General features: G+C 30.9%; 1 long non-coding RNA gene across 2 annotated transcripts; it reads right to left on the reverse strand.

Moving 5' to 3' along the window:
- Positions 1–4,282: 4,282 nt before the first annotated feature.
- LOC146932163 (uncharacterized) lies at positions 4,283–8,297 on the reverse strand. 2 transcript variants are annotated; one of them, XR_015006958.1, is made up of 5 exons: positions 8,071–8,297; positions 7,939–7,993; positions 7,425–7,487; positions 5,174–5,308; positions 4,283–4,692 (listed from the first exon to the last, which is right to left on the reverse strand). It is a non-coding gene; the product is annotated as an uncharacterized LOC146932163 (long non-coding RNA). The 2 variants fall into 2 exon arrangements; XR_015006957.1 differs by having other exon boundaries at positions 7,425–7,484; positions 8,071–8,295.
- Positions 8,298–10,082: the final 1,785 nt, after the last annotated feature.

Raw genomic sequence — 10,082 nt, forward strand, 5'->3', positions numbered from 1 at the left:
AACTTTCTTAGAAAAATACATTTAATTTGCACTAATTGCTTTTATGGCTGCAATAAATAGGTAGTAATTGCTTTTAATAAGAATTACTTTTAATAGAAAAACTTTCTTCGAATAAGAATTGCTTTTAATTGCTTTTATGCAGTATGCACTAATTGCTCTGCCAATTACTACCTATTGAAAGCATTCATGACTGCAATGATGATATTAACAAAAAACTTTCTTAGACAAATACATTTAATTTGCAATAAATAGGAATTACTACCAATAGCATGTTTTCATCACAGTTACCTCATAGAGACATACCTGTGTCAATCATTATGCATTATTCTAGCATTATACTAATCGAAATTCATTGCTCATTATTGCTACTCGAAATTTCAGGTATGAGAGCATTACAAATTAATTCACAATAATTGCATTTTATGGCTACAATGAATAATAACTGTTTTGTAAGCGAAAATAACTTGTCAATAACTGTTTAAATACCACTTAGTTGTGAGAATACATCTATTTTGTTTTGTAAGAGAAAGTAACTGTTTTTCTCTTTAAGATGGCCAACATTTTCACCCCCATTTCAGCCGTCAAAGGTGGGAAGAAGGATTTGAAGTTGCTTGTGTGTGTGGCCCATATCTGGCTCATACGTGATAAGGAGAATCCAGATGACATCATCTTCATGAACATGATATTGGTTGATGAGAAGGTATTTTATATGAACCTAATGTCTTACCACATACAATAATTTAGGTTGGCACTGCGATTAGGTTTATTCTTATTTATGTTAATGACATGTTATTTTTGTTTAGCGAGGACGGATCCATGCTACTGTTCGTAAATTCTTGGTGCCAACGATGCAAAATATGGTTGAAGAAGGAGGAACATATAAGCTTGAGAATGTCCTGGTCGGATTCAACGAGGGGAATTACAAACTCTTGCCACACAAGCACAAGCTTACCATGATGGGAAATTCGAGATTTACTAAGGTGAATGCTAGCAACCTGCCTCGGAACGTGTTTGAATTCATGGACTTCAAAGACATCTTGATCTCTCAGGAAGATGATTTGGTTGCTGGTATGAAATCCTACCTTTTAGTATTATGCGAATTTGTTTTTAGCTGTTTGGGTAAATAATAATGCAAATTTTTGTGTTGTAGATGTCATTGGTCATGTAGTCGAGAAAGATAGTGTAAGAGAAACCGAGAAGAATGGAAGAAAAAACAAAGTAATTGATTCGATTAACTTCTACGTGGTAGGACCCGTATGGTAGCACGGGTCATTAGTCTAGTTTATTTAGAAAAGTTTGGATTGGATCCCACTCCAACATATTTCTAAAATTTATCTATTAAAATTGATTAAATATACATGCACTATTAGTGTAAAGATATTTTATACCGTCAATTTATCATAATGGTTAAATAATTAAAAACATTTGACTTTATTCATAACTACTTTTTTTTGACAAATTTATTCATAACTACTTGTAAAGTCATTTATTTGATTGATTATAATTTGCTAAGTTAAATGTACACATAAACTAAACTCTTAAAAATATTATTAGTCTCATATAAAGTAATATATATGCTTCAATAATAAAGCTTGACCAATATACAATAAAGGGAGATATTTTTTGAATTATAATAAAGCGAACCATATCGAGAGTATCGTTGAGGTAAAAAGGACCATTCTTAATAGCCCAGTTTGAGTAGTTGTAGCCAAAGTGCCAATTTTGGGAGCCACCAACAATGATCTTCTTAGGTTGTTGTTCTGTCTTATTTATTTGATGATGATGGTTTCCAAATCTGGACCACCAATCACTGTAGTTGAAATTACCAAAGGAGGGCCAGTCTTTGTTTGCCATAGTAACTGTAAACATTGAAGCGGTTATTATAACTAGTAAGGTGAGGACATGAACAAAGTTGATGGTGGAAGTCATTGGCTGATTTGATCTTAACTATCTCTTAGCTGCTTTCTAAGTTCTAAATAAAGCAAGGGAGTGTGTTTTTTTGGAGAGAAGCAAGAGAGTATGTTAATTTGGTAAGAGTTGTATGAAGAGGGTTTATATAGAGGTGATAGCGCGATAGAAAATTAAAGCCAATAGGAATGAAAAATATGTAGTGGTGTGGAATGAACAAATTGACCTTTAATTAGTCTTGATATAACTTATAAGTGGGGGTAGAATTTGGGAACAGGCTGAATATGACATTGTTGATTTTAATTTGCGTAGGAAAGTAACACAATTTACATAGTTACAAAATAACATAATTAGATAGATTTATGTAAAATAAATGGTTAATGGGAAGTAGTAAGTAGAAGAAATAGAGAGTTTTGGGAGGGAAAGTGTTTGGAGTGTTTATATTTTTCTTTATAATACAATTTTTTTTTAATTTGGAGAAACTTAAAAATACATTCGATGAGGATGTTTAAGTATTTTTTTTTTTGGTAAAAATATGTTTACGGATTTTAGATCAAAGATTAGATAATATTTTTCAAATTGATTTTGTATTGTTATAATACTCTAAAAATTTAAAATATTATTTATTATTAATATTCTCTTATCATTTCTCTATTAAAATGCTTTCCCGTATTAGACGGGAGAATTCTATTTCTTTCCGCTCTTTCTATTATAAACTTTAAATTGCGTTATTTGTTTTTTGTGTTGTACATGAGGAATAGTAATTTGAATTGATACATGATCACAAGGTTAAAAAATAACTACTTTTTTTTTTTAAGTAAATGGGGTGCAGATGGATCTACAACACCCTAAGTAGATTAAAATTTAAAAAGAACATTACAAAAGACTGTGGGACATAAACCTTACCCACTGTAATCAAAACAACCCCGGCAAAAGAAAGCAACCACAAAGGTATAAACAAACCACAAATGCCAGTCCAGATCTACCATACACACGCTGCTAACACAACCCAGCGCACCCTGACCCACGTACGAATGCGAAACCAAATTGCAAAAAAAAAAAAAAAGAGCCATGTGTGACATGATATAGAATGGATGATTACGGCGAGTGAATTCGACCGCCAACACAGTAACAAATCCACACACGCGCCTTGGTTAAAAATAACTTATTTGTCAGGAGTGAAAATAAAAAGTATTTAAAAATAATTAAATAATTCAACTAAAAATGTCAATATTGTTAGGCTGTAAACCTTCACTCGAGTTGAAACTTAAAAATTTACAATTATGTGTAAATTTTATGTGATGTTTGTCACTTTATCTACAAACTCAAAACACTAAATAATTTATGTAACATTTGAGAGATAAAATGAATCTTTTAAAATAGAACTAATCGATCAGAATATATTATGAAAATAAAATAAGGGGCTACATATTTAGCAAATCAAACATTTTCTGCATCAATTTCCCGTCACTAAATCTAATGGAGTTGACAGAAATGATCACCTTGGGTAACGTTTGAAAATTAAAGACCAAAATAATTCTTTTAAAAGATAAAAGGTAAAATAAATTTTAAAAATAAGATAAAGACTTAATTACACTTTTGATCATCGCATTTTCACCAGCTCACGAAAATGCTCTTGTCTCTTTCAAATCGAACAAAACTGTCCCTAAACTATCATGTTTTTGCACTTTTGGTCCTAACCCTCATTTTTACCATCCAAAAATGCTAATGTGTCCATTTTTAAATGAAAAACACTTATACATGTCAACATATCATATTTTATTAATAAAAAAAAATACTTACATTAATTAACTAATAGCAAATAAAAATCTGAAATGGAAAAAAAAAACTGCAAAATCAAAATTGTAGAGAGATCTGGAAGTGAAGGAAGGGGTAACGAATACAAACACAGACACTACAAGAATTTTCCTTATTACTGGTGGAAATAATCCCCCAGTAATGCAAAAAATCCCTCAGTAATACGCATTACTGGCGGATTCGAGTCCCTCAGTAATATGAGCGTCAGAAATGTTACTGCGGAATTTTCCCTCAGTAATGGGGAGTTAGTTTTGACAAAGCATTACTGAGGGATTATTCCGCCAGTAATTACTGACGGATCAATCCGTCAGTAATTACTGGCGGAATAATCCGTCAGTAATTACTGGCGGAATAATCCCTCAGTAATGCTTTGTCAAAACTACCTCCCCATTACTGAGGGAAAATTCCGCCAGTAATGTTTATACAGATTTACATTAGTGACGAAAAATTCCGCCAGTAATGTAGTGGACCTTTTTTTTTTGTGATCCCTTCCTACTTTTTAATTCTAATTAAAGAAATAAAATTAATTCAACACAAATAAATAAAAGAAATAAAATTTTAATTTAATAAGACACAAATTAATTAATCAATATATCATAATATTTGTACAATCCTTAAATAGTTTTCGTAAAAAATCATAAATATCTAAATAATATTCATACAATCTATAAAACTAACATAATAAGCTAATGATCATAATATTCAAACAAATTTGTTCCTAGTCTCCCTCCTGGTAATTTGCTGCTCGTATTTCCTCCGGTGGCATCGGAACAAAGGATGAATGATGGAATGTGAGTTTAGGTCCTCTTCTATATGGCTTTGGTAGCGGGGGTGGTGGTGGTGGCTCTTCAATCAGCTGAGGCATGGAAGAAACCAACATATATACTTCTTGTAACTTCAATCAGTTAGTTACCATTAACTGAAGTGAGTTATCCTGAGCAATCAACTTCTGTCTTATGCACTCCACTGAAATGCAAAGCATGGAGTTAAAATTCTATACTGGCTTAAAAAGGTAATTTATTAAGGACCAAGCCACAAAATACGTTCAGATGATTATAAATTTAAAAATGGATGCAATGTGGCCATCAGACAGCTTTTGCATCAGTCACTTGATGGATAGTAAGTCGAGCTAAATGTCAGAAATTTAAGTACTGAAAATGAGCCAACTATTGGTAAAATTATGTTTCAAAGACTAAACAATATTTTGGACAATCCATCATAGGTAGAGAATCAAAGAGGAGGTGTCAGCCATACAAAATTTGGTAGAATGTACTGAGAAAATTGATGACATGAATTCAAATTGTCAATGAAGAATTAATGCAAGAACTAGATTTTTTCCAGTGATCCTGTTACTACCAAATATTAAGTACTTATGTTGATTGTTATAGATACAACTTGCATAAACTATTTTCAGAATATTGTCAATCTTAGAATGTTGGTCACTTACTCTCCAAGTGCATTTCCTTTGTTCCTTTGTTTACTTGAATTATGTCATTTTGAACAGAATCCATGATCATTGCAAACCTGCTCAAAGAGGTTTCCATTATGCCTATTCTGTTTTCGAGTCCTTCACTTAGCTGATCTGTGGAGCAAACAGAAGATTTAGGGCCTGTTTGATTAACTTCTGCTTTTTAGTTTTCGAAAACTATTTTATAAATCGATTTTCAAAAACGGTTTTTAGAAGTAAATAAAAAAAAAAACTTGTTTGGTAGTTCTATTTTTAAAAACTGTTCTAGAGAAGAGAAAATAAAAAAATTGTTTGATGAGTTTGTTTTTGCAAATCCCCATTTTTGGAGTTAAATTATTGAAATAAGACTCTAATTGCAATAAATGTGATATATGATAGACTAAAAAAAGTTTGATCGTAAAAAAAACTATTTTTATGTGTATGATAAATTAAAGGACCAAAAATATAATTAAGTTTTATAATTAAACAAAAAATTATGTTCACAAATTCTACCTTAACTGATAAAAATGTCAAAATTGTTAGATCGAATGTTGTGCTAGACTCCTTTACTAATATGTGTGAGTTCTAAATTTTACATGATTGATGTCATTTCATTTATCTAAAAAAATTATTAACTAAAAGAAGAGTCTAAAAAATTACAATAAAAATAAATTACGGCAATAATATGCAATCCCAGTAATAAATTTAAATTCAAATTATTACGTTGACACGTTTTAGTATAATATATATAATATAGAAAGAAAATTAACGTAAAAAAAAGAAAGAAAGAATATTAAGCTGGTACATTACAGAGCCATATCTGTTCAACTTTTTTACTCTAGCAAAGCAATTTTTTCACTTATATTGTATTCTATCATGCATTGCCAAATATTACAATACTGCCATTAATGAAAATTGTCCCTTTTCTCCGTGTTTTCCCTTTTCTCCAGAGAATACAAAATTGAAAACAGAAATCGGAAACATCTTTTAGCAGTTTTGCTTTTTCAGTTTTAAAAACCATTAAAATGAAAATAGTTTTCTAAAACAGTTTTTAGAAACATGTCAATCAAACAAGTTTTTTTATTTTAAGTTTTTAAAAACCAAAAAACTGTTTTTGAAAACTGAATCAAACAGGCTCTTATAATCTTCAGTAATTAACGAGGGAAAATGTAAACACATAACTGATTGGCTTCCTACTTTGGCATAGGTTCAAGAAAGCCAGTTTATCCTTGGATATGTCCAATGTGGATGCTAAAATTACAAGTTATAGAAACAACCTTTGAATAAGTAAGAAGGGGCAAACTAGAAAACCTCCTTGAAGAGTTCTCAAGTTCTTGAGAAACAGCTCTCTATAAGGATTAAAAGAAAAATTCACTCAAATCAAATGGAAAACAGGTGAACACTGAATAATTGTGTAAGAGGTAAGCATTTAAAGCCAAATGTTCAGCATATTTGTAAAATAGGCATCTATGGTTTCAAACGAGAAATTAGCGAGTCTTCAGTATCTTGACCCAAGAGTTACGAAAAAGGATAATCATAAGTTACAGGGATAATTATAGTAACCTAAGGTAAACTACATTGGCACACTCCTTGATTGAAATATAGCACCCACCACCTCTACTTTTGTACCCTTCTTACACATTGACAAAGCATAAGGCAATGTTCTTTTTGGTGGAGTATTTTTTAAATAATGTGTTTCATTATCTCAATATCATAGAAAATTATAGAACATTGCCTATGGAGTATGAAATTATAGAAAATTATCTCATTATCTCAACCAAGAATGGGAATGATGAAAGAAAGTTTGATAAAATAAATGCTGCTACACCATAATATCCATTCATCCTTTCTCTATAAAATACCTGTTTCAGATATACCAACAAAAACATCATAAGCCTAACATAAATGGCTTATTGAATAAACACATATCTTACAGGATGCTAAAAGTTACAACTTATGACACTAGCATAAGCTATTTTCAGAGGCTCTTCCAAAGACTTATACAAGTGCTTATGGCATAGGATTTGTACGGATATACAATGGTTATAGCATAAACGCTTATCATATAATGTATAAACTACTTTTATAATAGTTAATGTCAGTGTTCTGCTTAACAAAAAGAAACATCCTACAACTTTGCATTATGATTTATTTGGTCACCTTAATTGTTACTATCTCATAAATCACACCAAACTTTGTTTTGATAATTTCATACATCTAACACAACCGGAATTCATATAGACTATATTACCTTTGGCCAATCGCGAATCTGATAACAATTCCTTTCCCCATTCCAATTGAAGTTGTTCACCTCCTCAAAATCAGGGGACAAAAACAAAACTAATCAGTCACAAACACAAAAGTCAAAATAAAGAATGACTTAAACATGACAGGTTTTTGCTTTCAAATCATAGGGATGACAATCTTTATATCATAATTTCCAACTATCTTATAAAATAATGGGAATCATGTGAATCAAAACAAACCCTTTTTGTCCTCTTAAAATGTGAGTGTTGAACGATACCAAGGAAACCAAACTAAAATGTACATTAATATTAATCAAGTGGATAAATTTTACATCTATCAAATATCAAAAGTGTCCATATCCAACAAGAACAAAAAAGAAAGTAAATTTATAATAAAGAAAAAAAAATACCCAGATCAATATCAGTTTCCATTATTTCTCAATATCCAAAAAAAAAAACCAGAAAGAGAGGAAATAAATCACTAAAAAAAATCAAATGAACAAAGATTTAGTGATTTACCAGCACAAATCTTTAAGCAGTGACGACGAGTGTGTCTTCAACAACCTGAATCCACCTTCAAGAACAAAGATTTAGTTAAATTAACCATGGGTTTTAGCAATACATGATTAGTTAAGCAAACAACAACAATACCTGATAAAGATCTACGGGTTTGAGACGAAGATGGATGCGTTCTAGGTTTCCAGATGTGTTCTAGGGATTCAGATACGGAGAAGGAAGCAACAATCTTGGAGATGAATTGAAGCAACGAGCGATCGATCAGAGAAGGAGGAAGTATTCTAGGAATGGAAGAAAGGGTTCGATCTCTGGATTTGTGGAGAGAAAGAAAAAGGGTTATGGGAGAAAATACAAGAAAAGAATGCAACATTATTACCGGCGGAATTTCTGTCTTACTGACGGATTCGAATGCAACAATATTACTGGCGGATATGTTGCATTACTGGCGGAATATTTAATCCATTATACTATTACTGTCGGATTTATATCCCTCAGTAACGCAAAGGCACATTACTGGCGGATCTATTGCATTACTGGCGGAATATTTAATCCGTTATACTATTACTGTCGGACTTATATCCCTCAGTAACGCAAAAACATGTGCGTTTACATTATTGGCGGAATATTTCCGCCAGTAATACATCGTAGGTTCTTTATTGATATTACTGACGGATTTATCCATCAGTAACGTTATTGAGGTTTTTTTTTTAATGTTACTGAAGGTTTATTCCGCTAGTAATTACTGAGGGCCTAAATCCCTCAGTAATGCAATTTTGAATTGGTTAGTAGTATTGGGAATTCTTGTAGTGAGACAAATTAACAACATCAACATCAACATATTCGTCCGAAACTTCATCAACCTCAACCTCAAAATTGTAGAGATATCTGAAAGTGAATTTAGGAATTTTAATTTTATGGATGATGAATATATGGAGATGAGAAAGATGAAGAGATGAAAATGTTAACAATTATGGGTTTTTATCTATTTAACTCTAAACATTTTATATTTTTGAATTGCTTTATGTTAATTAATTGATTTTTCAATTAAAAAAAATGTTGATTTGATGAGTTGTTAATGCCATTTTCCATGTTGGAATTGCAACCTAAATGTTTTTTTGGACACCTCATCAAAAAATGTGACACATCAGTGTTTTTGGGAGCTAAAGTGGGGGTAAGGACCAAAAGTGCAAAAAACATGATAGTTTGGGGACAGTTTTGTTTGATTTAAAAGAGGCAAAACCATTTTTGTGAGCTGGTCAAAATGCGAGGATAAAAAAATGCAATTAAGCAAATACTTAAATATATAAATATTAGTGTCGTGGTGGGGAAGTAAAATGTGGAAAAGGTCAAATTGACGTGTTGCTGTTATCTCTATATAATACAAAAGGATACATCTATGAGCCATAGTACACTTGGCATCATATTTTTCATCTAGCATTTAATGTTATTCATCTAGCATTTTTCATCTCTCTCATCAAAGAATATTCCTTCTTATTTTTATGTGATTAAAACGTAAATGTTGACTAAAAAATGGATGATTTAATGGCGTGTAAATGCTATTAACTTTCATTACATTTTTTTAATTTGTTTCATAGTCAAACCTGAAAAAATGAACATATTTTTTTATCCTCCTTCTTTTCCATACGTTTCTTCCAAACTTTAACACCATTTTTTTTTCCTCTTCCGGTTGTTAGGTAGCATATTTTAAATCACGATCATATTTTCAATCACGAAGATATGATATAGTAAAAATCAATTAGATGAAAATCATAGTCTCAAGTGTAATAAGGTAAGTGGATTCAAATATTTTATTTTCTTAGATTATTGACGATGACGACATGTTAGTGCTGGTTTGATGCCTGTATTTGTGTAATGTTCATAGATGTGTGCTAATCGTTCTTCCATTAGTATTTGTGTACAAAAAGTTCAAACATACTTTTAACCACTATTTAATAGATATTTGTTTATAATTTCAACATTACTTCTCGGTTCTCACCATGCTTTGAATTTTTCCTTATAAATATTACTTCAACCATCACCATTCCTCACATCATTTTAACATTCAGTTATAGAATTTAAAATTATTTCAAAATCATGTTTGTTCATTTATAGTTTGTATCCATTTTTTATTAAAAAAATTGTATTAT

Source organism: Medicago sativa, chromosome 4, assembly GCF_051527215.1.
Source record: "Medicago sativa cultivar Bolivia chromosome 4, Bolivia_mono, whole genome shotgun sequence".
In the NCBI taxonomy this organism is placed as follows: domain Eukaryota; kingdom Viridiplantae; phylum Streptophyta; class Magnoliopsida; order Fabales; family Fabaceae; genus Medicago; species Medicago sativa.